The 19,948-nt window shown below is 45.9% G+C and overlaps 9 non-coding genes across 9 annotated transcripts; all 9 read left to right on the top strand.

Moving 5' to 3' along the window:
• Positions 1 to 1,107: 1,107 nt before the first annotated feature.
• Positions 1,108 to 1,298, top strand: LOC130316336 (U2 spliceosomal RNA). The gene has a single exon (XR_008863679.1). It is a non-coding gene; the product is annotated as a U2 spliceosomal RNA (small nuclear RNA).
• Positions 1,299 to 3,386: 2,088 nt separating this feature from the next.
• Positions 3,387 to 3,577, top strand: LOC130316335 (U2 spliceosomal RNA). Its single transcript, XR_008863678.1, has one exon. It is a non-coding gene; the product is annotated as a U2 spliceosomal RNA (small nuclear RNA).
• A 2,090-nt stretch (positions 3,578 to 5,667) lies between these two features.
• LOC130316427 (U2 spliceosomal RNA) lies at positions 5,668 to 5,858 on the top strand. Its single transcript, XR_008863761.1, has one exon. It is a non-coding gene; the product is annotated as a U2 spliceosomal RNA (small nuclear RNA).
• A 2,085-nt stretch (positions 5,859 to 7,943) lies between these two features.
• On the top strand, positions 7,944 to 8,134 carry LOC130316334 (U2 spliceosomal RNA). The gene has a single exon (XR_008863677.1). It is a non-coding gene; the product is annotated as a U2 spliceosomal RNA (small nuclear RNA).
• A 2,098-nt stretch (positions 8,135 to 10,232) lies between these two features.
• LOC130316333 (U2 spliceosomal RNA) lies at positions 10,233 to 10,423 on the top strand. Its single transcript, XR_008863676.1, has one exon. It is a non-coding gene; the product is annotated as a U2 spliceosomal RNA (small nuclear RNA).
• Positions 10,424 to 12,503: 2,080 nt separating this feature from the next.
• LOC130316331 (U2 spliceosomal RNA) lies at positions 12,504 to 12,694 on the top strand. Its single transcript, XR_008863675.1, has one exon. It is a non-coding gene; the product is annotated as a U2 spliceosomal RNA (small nuclear RNA).
• Positions 12,695 to 14,800: 2,106 nt separating this feature from the next.
• Positions 14,801 to 14,991, top strand: LOC130316330 (U2 spliceosomal RNA). The gene has a single exon (XR_008863674.1). It is a non-coding gene; the product is annotated as a U2 spliceosomal RNA (small nuclear RNA).
• A 2,087-nt stretch (positions 14,992 to 17,078) lies between these two features.
• Positions 17,079 to 17,269, top strand: LOC130316329 (U2 spliceosomal RNA). Its single transcript, XR_008863673.1, has one exon. It is a non-coding gene; the product is annotated as a U2 spliceosomal RNA (small nuclear RNA).
• Positions 17,270 to 19,356: 2,087 nt separating this feature from the next.
• On the top strand, positions 19,357 to 19,547 carry LOC130316397 (U2 spliceosomal RNA). The gene has a single exon (XR_008863734.1). It is a non-coding gene; the product is annotated as a U2 spliceosomal RNA (small nuclear RNA).
• The last annotated feature ends 401 nt before the right edge of the window (positions 19,548 to 19,948 follow it).

Raw genomic sequence — 19,948 nt, 5'->3', positions numbered from 1 at the left:
CTGGCGGTATTGAATAAGCATTGCTGCACTGATGGGGTATGCATTAGACGAAAAAAAAGAAGAAAAAGAAGAATAATACGCCCAGAAAAGAGGCGAAAAGGAGAAAAACGTAAAAAAACGTGAAAAAAAAGTAAGAGGAAGAGAAGGGAAAAAAAGGTGGAAATGGGTTTAAAAGTGATTTCGGCGGAGAAATATATATATATATATATATATATATATATATATATATATATATGCGCACACACACACATATATATAAACGTATTCTCCGTTGAGATATTGCAGCCGCTGCTGTGTCCAGGCCCAGGAGCCTTAGCACTGTGCTGTGATGTCACTCAATACCACTGACATCACTAGGTGTAAACAACATCTCTCCTTTGCTGTGTATGTGACTATGGAGCTGTTTGGTGATGTCGTCTATTATGGCCTTCATAGAAGCAACAGGAGATTGTTGCATCCATCTAGAACCCTCAGAACTACAGTGCTATGATGTCACTCACTTCCACAGGCCTTGCAGAGTGTAAACAACAACAACCCAGCTTTGTTGTGTATGTAACCATAGGGATTTGTGATGTCACCTAGAACCTTCACAGCAGCGACAGCTTTATGAGGAGCATCAGCACTGCTCTGCCTGAGCAGAACCATCACCGCCATAGGTTGTCAAATAACCCGGATTTAACCCACACAGGTAAGTCCAATGGGGTGCAGGCATGTCCTCTATGCTTACAGCTTCCCGTGGGTGTTGGTTTGATACCGTTTGGGGACAGCCAAGGAGGCATCTGCAGGCAACAAAGGTAGGTGTGTGCTTGTGTGTGTGTTTCCTATGCAGATCCTAAGCCCAGTGTCACATGCAAGTAGGAGGAGTAAGAAGGGTTCCTGGCAAATCCGGGTTATGGATTGCATTTAAAAAGGCCCCGTGGGAGTGCAATGGGCCCCTGTCTTGCTGCTTAGCAATAATGGTATGGGTTTAGGTTCTGCTGTGTGTACTGGTGGTTGACTGCCCCCCAGCCCAGAGTGTGCATGGAAAATTGTCTGGCAGCCTCCCTGACAGCAAGCAGTGATAGTGCCCATGAAGGGGACCTTGTTGGGCCCGCCCCTTTCACGGTTATCGCTTCTCGGCCTTTTGGCTAAGATCAAGTGTAGTATCTGTTCTTATCAGTTTAATATCTGATACGTCCCCTATCTGGGGACCATATATTAAATGGATTTTTGAGAACGGGGGCCGATTTCGAAGCTTGCTTCCGTCGCCCTATGCATTGACCCGATATGGCAGTATCTTCGGGTACAGTGCACCACCCCCTTACAGGGTTAAAAAGAAAGATTCCTACTTTCATTGCTACCTGCTTGCTGGCTAGCCAGCTAGCCAGCCCTGTGGGCCTTGCTGCTGCAGCCAAAAAACAAAAGGTGGTGCTGCTGCTGCTGCTTCTGCTGCTTCTGCTTCTGCTTGTGTCTGGCCGCTGTTGGAGCGTCCAGGCACAGGACTTCTGCTGCTGCTGACTAAATGGCCTCCTTAATTGGATCATTTGAGTAGCCAGCACACCTGTGCAGGTAGGGCATGACATGATAGGCAGCTGCCTTGATAGCGGGTGGGTGCTGAATGTTCCTAATTGACAAAATAAGATTAATGCTTATGAAGAAATATAAAATCTCATCCCTTCCCCAATATCGCGCCACACCCCTACCCCTTAATTCCCTGGTTGAACTTGATGGACATATGTCTTTTTTCGACCGTACTAACTATGTAACTATGTAACATAACATGGGGGGGGGTCTCCTGGCTGTTCACACAGGTGTGTCATTGCTGTACATTGACCATGCATTGCTTCTGTGGTATTGCAAAGGCAAAGACAAATGCTTCCAGCCATCCATTGCACTAATGGATTGGTCATCAGCTGGCTGTCTATGTCCCGCATCAATATAGACCAAAGTACAGAGGGTTAGGCTATGCTATTGTGCACCTACCTGATGCATCAGAAGGTGCGAGGCCCTTGCTAAATTCTGTGCACAGACTTTGAGATCTATACTTTAGACTGTATCTAAACCTGCTCCAACATGGACTGACATTCTGGCCTACTTTCAGCCGATGCGACTTGTCTGTCGCTGAACAGTCGCTTTTTATGTATTCAGCACCTATGTATAATGTTGTAAAAATGCTCTAGAAGCTAAAGTCGCAGAAATGTCACACATATTTGGCCTGCAACTTTCTGTGCGACAAATTCAGACAGGAAAAATCAGTATAAATCCTTAGAAAATTATCCCCCAGTGTCTCCATCTGCTGGCGGTATTGAATAAGCATTGCTGCACTGATGGGGTATGCATTAGACGAAAAAAAAGAAGAAAAAGAAGAATAATACGCCCAGAAAAGAGGCGAAAAGGAGAAAAACGTAAAAAAACTTGAAAAAAAAGTAAGAGGAAGAGAAGGGAAAAAAAGGTGGAAATGGGTTTAAAAGTGATTTCGGCGGAGAAATATATATATATATATATATATATATATATATATATATATATATATACGCGCACACACACACATATATATAAACGTATTCTCCGTTGAGATATTGCAGCCGCTGCTGTGTCCAGGCCCAGGAGCCTTAGCACTGTGCTGTGATGTCACTCAATACCACTGACATCACTAGGTGTAAACAACATCTCTCCTTTGCTGTGTATGTGACTATGGAGCTGTTTGGTGATGTCGTCTATTATGGCCTTCATAGAAGCAACAGGAGATTGTTGCATCCATCTAGAACCCTCAGAACTACAGTGCTATGATGTCACTCACTTCCACAGGCCTTGCAGAGTGTAAACAACAACAACCCAGCTTTGTTGTGTATGTAACCATAGGGATTTGTGATGTCACCTAGAACCTTCACAGCAGCGACAGCTTTATGAGGAGCATCAGCACTGCTCTGCCTGAGCAGAACCATCACCGCCATAGGTTGTCAAATAACCCGGATTTAACCCACACAGGTAAGTCCAATGGGGTGCAGGCATGTCCTCTATGCTTACAGCTTCCCGTGGGTGTTGGTTTGATACCGTTTGGGGACAGCCAAGGAGGCATCTGCAGGCAACAAAGGTAGGTGTGTGCTTGTGTGTGTGTTTCCTATGCAGATCCTAAGCCCAGTGTCACATGCAAGTAGGAGGAGTAAGAAGGGTTCCTGGCAAATCTGGGTTATGGATTGCATTTAAAAAGGCCCCGTGGGAGTGCAATGGGCCCCTGTCTTGCTGCTTAGCAATAATGGTATGGGTTTAGGTTCTGCTGTGTGTACTGGTGGTTGACTGCCCCCCAGCCCAGAGTGTGCATGGAAAATTGTCTGGCAGCCTCCCTGACAGCAAGCAGTGATAGTGCCCATGAAGGGGACCTTGTTGGGCCCGCCCCTTTCACGGTTATCGCTTCTCGGCCTTTTGGCTAAGATCAAGTGTAGTATCTGTTCTTATCAGTTTAATATCTGATACGTCCCCTATCTGGGGACCATATATTAAATGGATTTTTGAGAACGGGGGCCGATTTCGAAGCTTGCTTCCGTCGCCCTATGCATTGACCCGATATGGCAGTATCTTCGGGTACAGTGCACCACCCCCTTACAGGGTTAAAAAGAAAGATTCCTACTTTCATTGCTACCTGCTTGCTGGCTAGCCAGCTAGCCAGCCCTGTGGGCCTTGCTGCTGCTGCTGCAGCCAAAAAACAAAAGGTGGTGCTGCTGCTGCTTCTGCTGCTTCTGCTTCTGCTTGTGTCTGGCCGCTGTTGGAGCGTCCAGGCACAGGACTTCTGCTGCTGCTGACTAAATGGCCTCCTTAATTGGATCATTTGAGTAGCCAGCACACCTGTGCAGGTAGGGCATGACATGATAGGCAGCTGCCTTGATAGCGGGTGGGTGCTGAATGTTCCTAATTGACAAAATAAGATTAATGCTTATGAAGAAATATAAAATCTCATCCCTTCCCCAATATCGCGCCACACCCCTACCCCTTAATTCCCTGGTTGAACTTGATGGACATATGTCTTTTTTCGACCGTACTAACTATGTAACTATGTAACATAACATGGGGGGGGTCTCCTGGCTGTTCACACAGGTGTGTCATTGCTGTACATTGACCATGCATTGCTTCTGTGGTATTGCAAAGGCAAAGACAAATGCTTCCAGCCATCCATTGCACTAATGGATTGGTCATCAGCTGGCTGTCTATGTCCCGCATCAATATAGACCAAAGTACAGAGGGTTAGGCTATGCTATTGTGCACCTACCTGATGCATCAGAAGGTGCGAGGCCCTTGCTAAATTCTGTGCACAGACTTTGAGATCTATACTTTAGACTGTATCTAAACCTGCTCCAACATGGACTGACATTCTGGCCTACTTTCAGCCGATGCGACTTGTCTGTCGCTGAACAGTCGCTTTTTATGTATTCAGCACCTATGTATAATGTTGTAAAAATGCTCTAGAAGCTAAAGTCGCAGAAATGTCACACATATTTGGCCTGCAACTTTCTGTGCGACAAATTCAGACAGGAAAAATCAGTATAAATCCTTAGAAAATTATCCCCCAGTGTCTCCATCTGCTGGCGGTATTGAATAAGCATTGCTGCACTGATGGGGTATGCATTAGACGAAAAAAAAGAAGAAAAAGAAGAATAATACGCCCAGAAAAGAGGCGAAAAGGAGAAAAACGTAAAAAAACGTGAAAAAAAAGTAAGAGGAAGAGAAGGGAAAAAAAGGTGGAAATGGGTTTAAAAGTGATTTCGGCGGAGAAATATATATATATATATATATATATATATATATATATATATATATATACGCGCACACACACACATATATATAAACGTATTCTCCGTTGAGATATTGCAGCCGCTGCTGTGTCCAGGCCCAGGAGCCTTAGCACTGTGCTGTGATGTCACTCAATACCACTGACATCACTAGGTGTAAACAACATCTCTCCTTTGCTGTGTATGTGACTATGGAGCTGTTTGGTGATGTCGTCTATTATGGCCTTCATAGAAGCAACAGGAGATTGTTGCATCCATCTAGAACCCTCAGAACTACAGTGCTATGATGTCACTCACTTCCACAGGCCTTGCAGAGTGTAAACAACAACAACCCAGCTTTGTTGTGTATGTAACCATAGGGATTTGTGATGTCACCTAGAACCTTCACAGCAGCGACAGCTTTATGAGGAGCATCAGCACTGCTCTGCCTGAGCAGAACCATCACCGCCATAGGTTGTCAAATAACCCGGATTTAACCCACACAGGTAAGTCCAATGGGGTGCAGGCATGTCCTCTATGCTTACAGCTTCCCGTGGGTGTTGGTTTGATACCGTTTGGGGACAGCCAAGGAGGCATCTGCAGGCAACAAAGGTAGGTGTGTGCTTGTGTGTGTGTTTCCTATGCAGATCCTAAGCCCAGTGTCACATGCAAGTAGGAGGAGTAAGAAGGGTTCCTGGCAAATCCGGGTTATGGATTGCATTTAAAAAGGCCCCGTGGGAGTGCAATGGGCCCCTGTCTTGCTGCTTAGCAATAATGGTATGGGTTTAGGTTCTGCTGTGTGTACTGGTGGTTGACTGCCCCCCAGCCCAGAGTGTGCATGGAAAATTGTCTGGCAGCCTCCCTGACAGCAAGCAGTGATAGTGCCCATGAAGGGGACCTTGTTGGGCCCGCCCCTTTCACGGTTATCGCTTCTCGGCCTTTTGGCTAAGATCAAGTGTAGTATCTGTTCTTATCAGTTTAATATCTGATACGTCCCCTATCTGGGGACCATATATTAAATGGATTTTTGAGAACGGGGGCCGATTTCGAAGCTTTCTTCCGTCGCCCTATGCATTGACCCGATATGGCAGTATCTTCGGGTACAGTGCACCACCCCCTTACAGGGTTAAAAAGAAAGATTCCTACTTTCATTGCTACCTGCTTGCTGGCTAGCCAGCTAGCCAGCCCTGTGGGCCTTGCTGCTGCAGCCAAAAAACAAAAGGTGGTGCTGCTGCTGCTGCTTCTGCTGCTTCTGCTTCTGCTTGTGTCTGGCCGCTGTTGGAGCGTCCAGGCACAGGACTTCTGCTGCTGCTGACTAAATGGCCTCCTTAATTGGATCATTTGAGTAGCCAGCACACCTGTGCAGGTAGGGCATGACATGATAGGCAGCTGCCTTGATAGCGGGTGGGTGCTGAATGTTCCTAATTGACAAAATAAGATTAATGCTTATGAAGAAATATAAAATCTCATCCCTTCCCCAATATCGCGCCACACCCCTACCCCTTAATTCCCTGGTTGAACTTGATGGACATATGTCTTTTTTCGACCGTACTAACTATGTAACTATGTAACATAACATGGGGGGGGTCTCCTGGCTGTTCACACAGGTGTGTCATTGCTGTACATTGACCATGCATTGCTTCTGTGGTATTGCAAAGGCAAAGACAAATGCTTCCAGCCATCCATTGCACTAATGGATTGGTCATCAGCTGGCTGTCTATGTCCCGCATCAATATAGACCAAAGTACAGAGGGTTAGGCTATGCTATTGTGCACCTACCTGATGCATCAGAAGGTGCGAGGCCCTTGCTAAATTCTGTGCACAGACTTTGAGATCTATACTTTAGACTGTATCTAAACCTGCTCCAACATGGACTGACATTCTGGCCTACTTTCAGCCGATGCGACTTGTCTGTCGCTGAACAGTCGCTTTTTATGTATTCAGCACCTATGTATAATGTTGTAAAAATGCTCTAGAAGCTAAAGTCGCAGAAATGTCACACATATTTGGCCTGCAACTTTCTGTGCGACAAATTCAGACAGGAAAAATCAGTATAAATCCTTAGAAAATTATCCCCCAGTGTCTCCATCTGCTGGCGGTATTGAATAAGCATTGCTGCACTGATGGGGTATGCATTAGACGAAAAAAAAGAAGAAAAAGAAGAATAATACGCCCAGAAAAGAGGCGAAAAGGAGAAAAACGTAAAAAAACTTGAAAAAAAAGTAAGAGGAAGAGAAGGGAAAAAAAGGTGGAAATGGGTTTAAAAGTGATTTCGGCGGAGAAATATATATATATATATATATATATATATATATATATATATATATACGCGCACACACACACATATATATAAACGTATTCTCCGTTGAGATATTGCAGCCGCTGCTGTGTCCAGGCCCAGGAGCCTTAGCACTGTGCTGTGATGTCACTCAATACCACTGACATCACTAGGTGTAAACAACATCTCTCCTTTGCTGTGTATGTGACTATGGAGCTGTTTGGTGATGTCGTCTATTATGGCCTTCATAGAAGCAACAGGAGATTGTTGCATCCATCTAGAACCCTCAGAACTACAGTGCTATGATGTCACTCACTTCCACAGGCCTTGCAGAGTGTAAACAACAACAACCCAGCTTTGTTGTGTATGTAACCATAGGGATTTGTGATGTCACCTAGAACCTTCACAGCAGCGACAGCTTTATGAGGAGCATCAGCACTGCTCTGCCTGAGCAGAACCATCACCGCCATAGGTTGTCAAATAACCCGGATTTAACCCACACAGGTAAGTCCAATGGGGTGCAGGCATGTCCTCTATGCTTACAGCTTCCCGTGGGTGTTGGTTTGATACCGTTTGGGGACAGCCAAGGAGGCATCTGCAGGCAACAAAGGTAGGTGTGTGCTTGTGTGTGTGTTTCCTATGCAGATCCTAAGCCCAGTGTCACATGCAAGTAGGAGGAGTAAGAAGGGTTCCTGGCAAATCCGGGTTATGGATTGCATTTAAAAAGGCCCCGTGGGAGTGCAATGGGCCCCTGTCTTGCTGCTTAGCAATAATGGTATGGGTTTAGGTTCTGCTGTGTGTACTGGTGGTTGACTGCCCCCCAGCCCAGAGTGTGCATGGAAAATTGTCTGGCAGCCTCCCTGACAGCAAGCAGTGATAGTGCCCATGAAGGGGACCTTGTTGGGCCCGCCCCTTTCACGGTTATCGCTTCTCGGCCTTTTGGCTAAGATCAAGTGTAGTATCTGTTCTTATCAGTTTAATATCTGATACGTCCCCTATCTGGGGACCATATATTAAATGGATTTTTGAGAACGGGGGCCGATTTCGAAGCTTGCTTCCGTCGCCCTATGCATTGACCCGATATGGCAGTATCTTCGGGTACAGTGCACCACCCCCTTACAGGGTTAAAAAGAAAGATTCCTACTTTCATTGCTACCTGCTTGCTGGCTAGCCAGCTAGCCAGCCCTGTGGGCCTTGCTGCTGCTGCTGCAGCCAAAAAACAAAAGGTGGTGCTGCTGCTGCTTCTGCTGCTTCTGCTTCTGCTTGTGTCTGGCCGCTGTTGGAGCGTCCAGGCACAGGACTTCTGCTGCTGCTGACTAAATGGCCTCCTTAATTGGATCATTTGAGTAGCCAGCACACCTGTGCAGGTAGGGCATGACATGATAGGCAGCTGCCTTGATAGCGGGTGGGTGCTGAATGTTCCTAATTGACAAAATAAGATTAATGCTTATGAAGAAATATAAAATCTCATCCCTTCCCCAATATCGCGCCACACCCCTACCCCTTAATTCCCTGGTTGAACTTGATGGACATATGTCTTTTTTCGACCGTACTAACTATGTAACTATGTAACATAACATGGGGGGGGTCTCCTGGCTGTTCACACAGGTGTGTCATTGCTGTACATTGACCATGCATTGCTTCTGTGGTATTGCAAAGGCAAAGACAAATGCTTCCAGCCATCCATTGCACTAATGGATTGGTCATCAGCTGGCTGTCTATGTCCCGCATCAATATAGACCAAAGTACAGAGGGTTAGGCTATGCTATTGTGCACCTACCTGATGCATCAGAAGGTGCGAGGCCCTTGCTAAATTCTGTGCACAGACTTTGAGATCTATACTTTAGACTGTATCTAAACCTGCTCCAACATGGACTGACATTCTGGCCTACTTTCAGCCGATGCGACTTGTCTGTCGCTGAACAGTCGCTTTTTATGTATTCAGCACCTATGTATAATGTTGTAAAAATGCTCTAGAAGCTAAAGTCGCAGAAATGTCACACATATTTGGCCTGCAACTTTCTGTGCGACAAATTCAGACAGGAAAAATCAGTATAAATCCTTAGAAAATTATCCCCCAGTGTCTCCATCTGCTGGCGGTATTGAATAAGCATTGCTGCACTGATGGGGTATGCATTAGACGAAAAAAAAGAAGAAAAAGAAGAATAATACGCCCAGAAAAGAGGCGAAAAGGAGAAAAACGTAAAAAAACGTGAAAAAAAAGTAAGAGGAAGAGAAGGGAAAAAAAGGTGGAAATGGGTTTAAAAGTGATTTCGGCGGAGAAATATATATATATATATATATATATATATATATATATATATATATATATATATATACGCGCACACACACACATATATATAAACGTATTCTCCGTTGAGATATTGCAGCCGCTGCTGTGTCCAGGCCCAGGAGCCTTAGCACTGTGCTGTGATGTCACTCAATACCACTGACATCACTAGGTGTAAACAACATCTCTCCTTTGCTGTGTATGTGACTATGGAGCTGTTTGGTGATGTCGTCTATTATGGCCTTCATAGAAGCAACAGGAGATTGTTGCATCCATCTAGAACCCTCAGAACTACAGTGCTATGATGTCACTCACTTCCACAGGCCTTGCAGAGTGTAAACAACAACAACCCAGCTTTGTTGTGTATGTAACCATAGGGATTTGTGATGTCACCTAGAACCTTCACAGCAGCGACAGCTTTATGAGGAGCATCAGCACTGCTCTGCCTGAGCAGAACCATCACCGCCATAGGTTGTCAAATAACCCGGATTTAACCCACACAGGTAAGTCCAATGGGGTGCAGGCATGTCCTCTATGCTTACAGCTTCCCGTGGGTGTTGGTTTGATACCGTTTGGGGACAGCCAAGGAGGCATCTGCAGGCAACAAAGGTAGGTGTGTGCTTGTGTGTGTGTTTCCTATGCAGATCCTAAGCCCAGTGTCACATGCAAGTAGGAGGAGTAAGAAGGGTTCCTGGCAAATCCGGGTTATGGATTGCATTTAAAAAGGCCCTGTGGGAGTGCAATGGGCCCCTGTCTTGCTGCTTAGCAATAATGGTATGGGTTTAGGTTCTGCTGTGTGTACTGGTGGTTGACTGCCCCCCAGCCCAGAGTGTGCATGGAAAATTGTCTGGCAGCCTCCCTGACAGCAAGCAGTGATAGTGCCCATGAAGGGGACCTTGTTGGGCCCGCCCCTTTCACGGTTATCGCTTCTCGGCCTTTTGGCTAAGATCAAGTGTAGTATCTGTTCTTATCAGTTTAATATCTGATACGTCCCCTATCTGGGGACCATATATTAAATGGATTTTTGAGAACGGGGGCCGATTTCGAAGCTTGCTTCCGTCGCCCTATGCATTGACCCGATATGGCAGTATCTTCGGGTACAGTGCACCACCCCCTTACAGGGTTAAAAAGAAAGATTCCTACTTTCATTGCTACCTGCTTGCTGGCTAGCCAGCTAGCCAGCCCTGTGGGCCTTGCTGCTGCTGCTGCAGCCAAAAAACAAAAGGTGGTGCTGCTGCTGCTTCTGCTGCTTCTGCTTCTGCTTGTGTCTGGCCGCTGTTGGAGCGTCCAGGCACAGGACTTCTGCTGCTGCTGACTAAATGGCCTCCTTAATTGGATCATTTGAGTAGCCAGCACACCTGTGCAGGTAGGGCATGACATGATAGGCAGCTGCCTTGATAGCGGGTGGGTGCTGAATGTTCCTAATTGACAAAATAAGATTAATGCTTATGAAGAAATATAAAATCTCATCCCTTCCCCAATATCGCGCCACACCCCTACCCCTTAATTCCCTGGTTGAACTTGATGGACATATGTCTTTTTTCGACCGTACTAACTATGTAACTATGTAACATAACATGGGGGGGGTCTCCTGGCTGTTCACACAGGTGTGTCATTGCTGTACATTGACCATGCATTGCTTCTGTGGTATTGCAAAGGCAAAGACAAATGCTTCCAGCCATCCATTGCACTAATGGATTGGTCATCAGCTGGCTGTCTATGTCCCGCATCAATATAGACCAAAGTACAGAGGGTTAGGCTATGCTATTGTGCACCTACCTGATGCATCAGAAGGTGCGAGGCCCTTGCTAAATTCTGTGCACAGACTTTGAGATCTATACTTTAGACTGTATCTAAACCTGCTCCAACATGGACTGACATTCTGGCCTACTTTCAGCCGATGCGACTTGTCTGTCGCTGAACAGTCGCTTTTTATGTATTCAGCACCTATGTATAATGTTGTAAAAATGCTCTAGAAGCTAAAGTCGCAGAAATGTCACACATATTTGGCCTGCAACTTTCTGTGCGACAAATTCAGACAGGAAAAATCAGTATAAATCCTTAGAAAATTATCCCCCAGTGTCTCCATCTGCTGGCGGTATTGAATAAGCATTGCTGCACTGATGGGGTATGCATTAGACGAAAAAAAAGAAGAAAAAGAAGAATAATACGCCCAGAAAAGAGGCGAAAAGGAGAAAAACGTAAAAAAACTTGAAAAAAAAGTAAGAGGAAGAGAAGGGAAAAAAAGGTGGAAATGGGTTTAAAAGTGATTTCGGCGGAGAAATATATATATATATATATATATATATATATATATATACGCGCACACACACACATATATATAAACGTATTCTCCGTTGAGATATTGCAGCCGCTGCTGTGTCCAGGCCCAGGAGCCTTAGCACTGTGCTGTGATGTCACTCAATACCACTGACATCACTAGGTGTAAACAACATCTCTCCTTTGCTGTGTATGTGACTATGGAGCTGTTTGGTGATGTCGTCTATTATGGCCTTCATAGAAGCAACAGGAGATTGTTGCATCCATCTAGAACCCTCAGAACTACAGTGCTATGATGTCACTCACTTCCACAGGCCTTGCAGAGTGTAAACAACAACAACCCAGCTTTGTTGTGTATGTAACCATAGGGATTTGTGATGTCACCTAGAACCTTCACAGCAGCGACAGCTTTATGAGGAGCATCAGCACTGCTCTGCCTGAGCAGAACCATCACCGCCATAGGTTGTCAAATAACCCGGATTTAACCCACACAGGTAAGTCCAATGGGGTGCAGGCATGTCCTCTATGCTTACAGCTTCCCGTGGGTGTTGGTTTGATACCGTTTGGGGACAGCCAAGGAGGCATCTGCAGGCAACAAAGGTAGGTGTGTGCTTGTGTGTGTGTTTCCTATGCAGATCCTAAGCCCAGTGTCACATGCAAGTAGGAGGAGTAAGAAGGGTTCCTGGCAAATCCGGGTTATGGATTGCATTTAAAAAGGCCCCGTGGGAGTGCAATGGGCCCCTGTCTTGCTGCTTAGCAATAATGGTATGGGTTTAGGTTCTGCTGTGTGTACTGGTGGTTGACTGCCCCCCAGCCCAGAGTGTGCATGGAAAATTGTCTGGCAGCCTCCCTGACAGCAAGCAGTGATAGTGCCCATGAAGGGGACCTTGTTGGGCCCGCCCCTTTCACGGTTATCGCTTCTCGGCCTTTTGGCTAAGATCAAGTGTAGTATCTGTTCTTATCAGTTTAATATCTGATACGTCCCCTATCTGGGGACCATATATTAAATGGATTTTTGAGAACGGGGGCCGATTTCGAAGCTTGCTTCCGTCGCCCTATGCATTGACCCGATATGGCAGTATCTTCGGGTACAGTGCACCACCCCCTTACAGGGTTAAAAAGAAAGATTCCTACTTTCATTGCTACCTGCTTGCTGGCTAGCCAGCTAGCCAGCCCTGTGGGCCTTGCTGCTGCTGCTGCAGCCAAAAAACAAAAGGTGGTGCTGCTGCTGCTTCTGCTGCTTCTGCTTCTGCTTGTGTCTGGCCGCTGTTGGAGCGTCCAGGCACAGGACTTCTGCTGCTGCTGACTAAATGGCCTCCTTAATTGGATCATTTGAGTAGCCAGCACACCTGTGCAGGTAGGGCATGACATGATAGGCAGCTGCCTTGATAGCGGGTGGGTGCTGAATGTTCCTAATTGACAAAATAAGATTAATGCTTATGAAGAAATATAAAATCTCATCCCTTCCCCAATATCGCGCCACACCCCTACCCCTTAATTCCCTGGTTGAACTTGATGGACATATGTCTTTTTTCGACCGTACTAACTATGTAACTATGTAACATAACATGGGGGGGGTCTCCTGGCTGTTCACACAGGTGTGTCATTGCTGTACATTGACCATGCATTGCTTCTGTGGTATTGCAAAGGCAAAGACAAATGCTTCCAGCCATCCATTGCACTAATGGATTGGTCATCAGCTGGCTGTCTATGTCCCGCATCAATATAGACCAAAGTACAGAGGGTTAGGCTATGCTATTGTGCACCTACCTGATGCATCAGAAGGTGCGAGGCCCTTGCTAAATTCTGTGCACAGACTTTGAGATCTATACTTTAGACTGTATCTAAACCTGCTCCAACATGGACTGACATTCTGGCCTACTTTCAGCCGATGCGACTTGTCTGTCGCTGAACAGTCGCTTTTTATGTATTCAGCACCTATGTATAATGTTGTAAAAATGCTCTAGAAGCTAAAGTCGCAGAAATGTCACACATATTTGGCCTGCAACTTTCTGTGCGACAAATTCAGACAGGAAAAATCAGTATAAATCCTTAGAAAATTATCCCCCAGTGTCTCCATCTGCTGGCGGTATTGAATAAGCATTGCTGCACTGATGGGGTATGCATTAGACGAAAAAAAAGAAGAAAAAGAAGAATAATACGCCCAGAAAAGAGGCGAAAAGGAGAAAAACGTAAAAAAACGTGAAAAAAAAGTAAGAGGAAGAGAAGGGAAAAAAAGGTGGAAATGGGTTTAAAAGTGATTTCGGCGGAGAAATATATATATATATATATATATATATATATATATATATATATATATATATATATACGCGCACACACACACATATATATAAACGTATTCTCCGTTGAGATATTGCAGCCGCTGCTGTGTCCAGGCCCAGGAGCCTTAGCACTGTGCTGTGATGTCACTCAATACCACTGACATCACTAGGTGTAAACAACATCTCTCCTTTGCTGTGTATGTGACTATGGAGCTGTTTGGTGATGTCGTCTATTATGGCCTTCATAGAAGCAACAGGAGATTGTTGCATCCATCTAGAACCCTCAGAACTACAGTGCTATGATGTCACTCACTTCCACAGGCCTTGCAGAGTGTAAACAACAACAACCCAGCTTTGTTGTGTATGTAACCATAGGGATTTGTGATGTCACCTAGAACCTTCACAGCAGCGACAGCTTTATGAGGAGCAGAGGAGCATCAGCACTGCTCTGCCTGAGCAGAACCATCACCGCCATAGGTTGTCAAATAACCCGGATTTAACCCACACAGGTAAGTCCAATGGGGTGCAGGCATGTCCTCTATGCTTACAGCTTCCCGTGGGTGTTGGTTTGATACCGTTTGGGGACAGCCAAGGAGGCATCTGCAGGCAACAAAGGTAGGTGTGTGCTTGTGTGTGTGTTTCCTATGCAGATCCTAAGCCCAGTGTCACATGCAAGTAGGAGGAGTAAGAAGGGTTCCTGGCAAATCCGGGTTATGGATTGCATTTAAAAAGGCCCCGTGGGAGTGCAATGGGCCCCTGTCTTGCTGCTTAGCAATAATGGTATGGGTTTAGGTTCTGCTGTGTGTACTGGTGGTTGACTGCCCCCCAGCCCAGAGTGTGCATGGAAAATTGTCTGGCAGCCTCCCTGACAGCAAGCAGTGATAGTGCCCATGAAGGGGACCTTGTTGGGCCCGCCCCTTTCACGGTTATCGCTTCTCGGCCTTTTGGCTAAGATCAAGTGTAGTATCTGTTCTTATCAGTTTAATATCTGATACGTCCCCTATCTGGGGACCATATATTAAATGGATTTTTGAGAACGGGGGCCGATTTCGAAGCTTGCTTCCGTCGCCCTATGCATTGACCCGATATGGCAGTATCTTCGGGTACAGTGCACCACCCCCTTACAGGGTTAAAAAGAAAGATTCCTACTTTCATTGCTACCTGCTTGCTGGCTAGCCAGCTAGCCAGCCCTGTGGGCCTTGCTGCTGCTGCTGCAGCCAAAAAACAAAAGGTGGTGCTGCTGCTGCTTCTGCTGCTTCTGCTTCTGCTTGTGTCTGGCCGCTGTTGGAGCGTCCAGGCACAGGACTTCTGCTGCTGCTGACTAAATGGCCTCCTTAATTGGATCATTTGAGTAGCCAGCACACCTGTGCAGGTAGGGCATGACATGATAGGCAGCTGCCTTGATAGCGGGTGGGTGCTGAATGTTCCTAATTGACAAAATAAGATTAATGCTTATGAAGAAATATAAAATCTCATCCCTTCCCCAATATCGCGCCACACCCCTACCCCTTAATTCCCTGGTTGAACTTGATGGACATATGTCTTTTTTCGACCGTACTAACTATGTAACTATGTAACATAACATGGGGGGGGTCTCCTGGCTGTTCACACAGGTGTGTCATTGCTGTACATTGACCATGCATTGCTTCTGTGGTATTGCAAAGGCAAAGACAAATGCTTCCAGCCATCCATTGCACTAATGGATTGGTCATCAGCTGGCTGTCTATGTCCCGCATCAATATAGACCAAAGTACAGAGGGTTAGGCTATGCTATTGTGCACCTACCTGATGCATCAGAAGGTGCGAGGCCCTTGCTAAATTCTGTGCACAGACTTTGAGATCTATACTTTAGACTGTATCTAAACCTGCTCCAACATGGACTGACATTCTGGCCTACTTTCAGCCGATGCGACTTGTCTGTCGCTGAACAGTCGCTTTTTATGTATTCAGCACCTATGTATAATGTTGTAAAAATGCTCTAGAAGCTAAAGTCGCAGAAATGTCACACATATTTGGCCTGCAACTTTCTGTGCGACAAATTCAGACAGGAAAAATCAGTATAAATCCTTAGAAAATTATCCCCCAGTGTCTCCATCTGCTGGCGGTATTGAATAAGCATTGCTGCACTGATGGGGTATGCATTAGACGAAAAAAAAGAAGAAAAAGAAGAATAATACGCCCAGAAAAGAGGCGAAAAGGAGAAAAACGTAAAAAAACGTGAAAAAAAAGTAAGAGGAAGAGAAGGGAAAAAAAGGTGGAAATGGGTTTAAAAGTGATTTCGGCGGAGAATATATATATATATATATATATATATATATATATATATATATATACGCGCACACACACACATATATATAAACGTATTCTCCGTTGAGATATTGCAGCCGCTGCTGTGTCCAGGCCCAGGAGCCTTAGCACTGTGCTGTGATGTCACTCAATACCACTGACATCACTAGGTGTAAACAACATCTCTCCTTTGCTGTGTATGTGACTATGGAGCTGTTTGGTGATGTCGTCTATTATGGCCTTCATAGAAGCAACAGGAGATTGTTGCATCCATCTAGAACCCTCAGAACTACAGTGCTATGATGTCACTCACTTCCACAGGCCTTGCAGAGTGTAAACAACAACAACCCAGCTTTGTTGTGTATGTAACCATAGGGATTTGTGATGTCACCTAGAACCTTCACAGCAGCGACAGCTTTATGAGGAGCATCAGCACTGCTCTGCCTGAGCAGAACCATCACCGCCATAGGTTGTCAAATAACCCGGATTTAACCCACACAGGTAAGTCCAATGGGGTGCAGGCATGTCCTCTATGCTTACAGCTTCCCGTGGGTGTTGGTTTGATACCGTTTGGGGACAGCCAAGGAGGCATCTGCAGGCAACAAAGGTAGGTGTGTGCTTGTGTGTGTGTTTCCTATGCAGATCCTAAGCCCAGTGTCACATGCAAGTAGGAGGAGTAAGAAGGGTTCCTGGCAAATCCGGGTTATGGATTGCATTTAAAAAGGCCCCGTGGGAGTGCAATGGGCCCCTGTCTTGCTGCTTAGCAATAATGGTATGGGTTTAGGTTCTGCTGTGTGTACTGGTGGTTGACTGCCCCCCAGCCCAGAGTGTGCATGGAAAATTGTCTGGCAGCCTCCCTGACAGCAAGCAGTGATAGTGCCCATGAAGGGGACCTTGTTGGGCCCGCCCCTTTCACGGTTATCGCTTCTCGGCCTTTTGGCTAAGATCAAGTGTAGTATCTGTTCTTATCAGTTTAATATCTGATACGTCCCCTATCTGGGGACCATATATTAAATGGATTTTTGAGAACGGGGGCCGATTTCGAAGCTTGCTTCCGTCGCCCTATGCATTGACCCGATATGGCAGTATCTTCGGGTACAGTGCACCACCCCCTTACAGGGTTAAAAAGAAAGATTCCTACTTTCATTGCTACCTGCTTGCTGGCTAGCCAGCTAGCCAGCCCTGTGGGCCTTGCTGCTGCTGCTGCAGCCAAAAAACAAAAGGTGGTGCTGCTGCTGCTTCTGCTGCTTCTGCTTCTGCTTGTGTCTGGCCGCTGTTGGAGCGTCCAGGCACAGGACTTCTGCTGCTGCTGACTAAATGGCCTCCTTAATTGGATCATTTGAGTAGCCAGCACACCTGTGCAGGTAGGGCATGACATGATAGGCAGCTGCCTTGATAGCGGGTGGGTGCTGAATGTTCCTAATTGACAAAATAAGATTAATGCTTATGAAGAAATATAAAATCTCATCCCTTCCCCAATATCGCGCCACACCCCTACCCCTTAATTCCCTGGTTGAACTTGATGGACATATGTCTTTTTTCGACCGTACTAACTATGTAACTATGTAACATAACATGGGGGGGGGTCTCCTGGCTGTTCACACAGGTGTGTCATTGCTGTACATTGACCATGCATTGCTTCTGTGGTATTGCAAAGGCAAAGACAAATGCTTCCAGCCATCCATTGCACTAATGGATTGGTCATCAGCTGGCTGTCTATGTCCCGCATCAATATAGACCAAAGTACAGAGGGTTAGGCTATGCTATTGTGCACCTACCTGATGCATCAGAAGGTGCGAGGCCCTTGCTAAATTCTGTGCACAGACTTTGAGATCTATACTTTAGACTGTATCTAAACCTGCTCCAACATGGACTGACATTCTGGCCTACTTTCAGCCGATGCGACTTGTCTGTCGCTGAACAGTCGCTTTTTATGTATTCAGCACCTATGTATAATGTTGTAAAAATGCTCTAGAAGCTAAAGTCGCAGAAATGTCACACATATTTGGCCTGCAACTTTCTGTGCGACAAATTCAGACAGGAAAAATCAGTATAAATCCTTAGAAAATTATCCCCCAGTGTCTCCATCTGCTGGCGGTATTGAATAAGCATTGCTGCACTGATGGGGTATGCATTAGACGAAAAAAAAGAAGAAAAAGAAGAATAATACGCCCAGAAAAGAGGCGAAAAGGAGAAAAACGTAAAAAAACGTGAAAAAAAAGTAAGAGGAAGAGAAGGGAAAAAAAGGTGGAAATGGGTTTAAAAGTGATTTCGGCGGAGAAATATATATATATATATATATATATATATATATATATATATATACGCGCACACACACACATATATATAAACGTATTCTCCGTTGAGATATTGCAGCCGCTGCTGTGTCCAGGCCCAGGAGCCTTAGCACTGTGCTGTGATGTCACTCAATACCACTGACATCACTAGGTGTAAACAACATCTCTCCTTTGCTGTGTATGTGACTATGGAGCTGTTTGGTGATGTCGTCTATTATGGCCTTCATAGAAGCAACAGGAGATTGTTGCATCCATCTAGAACCCTCAGAACTACAGTGCTATGATGTCACTCACTTCCACAGGCCTTGCAGAGTGTAAACAACAACAACCCAGCTTTGTTGTGTATGTAACCATAGGGATTTGTGATGTCACCTAGAACCTTCACAGCAGCGACAGCTTTATGAGGAGCATCAGCACTGCTCTGCCTGAGCAGAACCATCACCGCCATAGGTTGTCAAATAACCCGGATTTAACCCACACAGGTAAGTCCAATGGGGTGCAGGCATGTCCTCTATGCTTACAGCTTCCCGTGGGTGTTGGTTTGATACCGTTTGGGGACAGCCAAGGAGGCATCTGCAGGCAACAAAGGTAGGTGTGTGCTTGTGTGTGTGTTTCCTATGCAGATCCTAAGCCCAGTGTCACATGCAAGTAGGAGGAGTAAGAAGGGTTCCTGGCAAATCCGGGTTATGGATTGCATTTAAAAAGGCCCCGTGGGAGTGCAATGGGCCCCTGTCTTGCTGCTTAGCAATAATGGTATGGGTTTAGGTTCTGCTGTGTGTACTGGTGGTTGACTGCCCCCCAGCCCAGAGTGTGCATGGAAAATTGTCTGGCAGCCTCCCTGACAGCAAGCAGTGATAGTGCCCATGAAGGGGACCTTGTTGGGCCCGCCCCTTTCACGGTTATTGCTTCTCGGCCTTTTGGCTAAGATCAAGTGTAGTATCTGTTCTTATCAGTTTAATATCTGATACGTCCCCTATCTGGGGACCATATATTAAATGGATTTTTGAGAACGGGGGCCGATTTCGAAGCTTGCTTCCGTCGCCCTATGCATTGACCCGATATGGCAGTATCTTCGGGTACAGTGCACCACCCCCTTACAGGGTTAAAAAGAAAGATTCCTACTTTCATTGCTACCTGCTTGCTGGCTAGCCAGCTAGCCAGCCCTGTGGGCCTTGCTGCTGCTGCTGCAGCCAAAAAACAAAAGGTGGTGCTGCTGCTGCTTCTGCTGCTTCTGCTTCTGCTTGTGTCTGGCCGCTGTTGGAGCGTCCAGGCACAGGACTTCTGCTGCTGCTGACTAAATGGCCTCCTTAATTGGATCATTTGAGTAGCCAGCACACCTGTGCAGGTAGGGCATGACATGATAGGCAGCTGCCTTGATAGCGGGTGGGTGCTGAATGTTCCTAATTGACAAAATAAGATTAATGCTTATGAAGAAATATAAAATCTCATCCCTTCCCCAATATCGCGCCACACCCCTACCCCTTAATTCCCTG

This window comes from Hyla sarda, unplaced genomic scaffold, assembly GCF_029499605.1.
Source record: "Hyla sarda isolate aHylSar1 unplaced genomic scaffold, aHylSar1.hap1 scaffold_193, whole genome shotgun sequence".
Taxonomy (NCBI): Eukaryota; Metazoa; Chordata; class Amphibia; order Anura; family Hylidae; genus Hyla; species Hyla sarda.
This window is presented reverse-complemented; position numbering and strand designations above follow the sequence as displayed.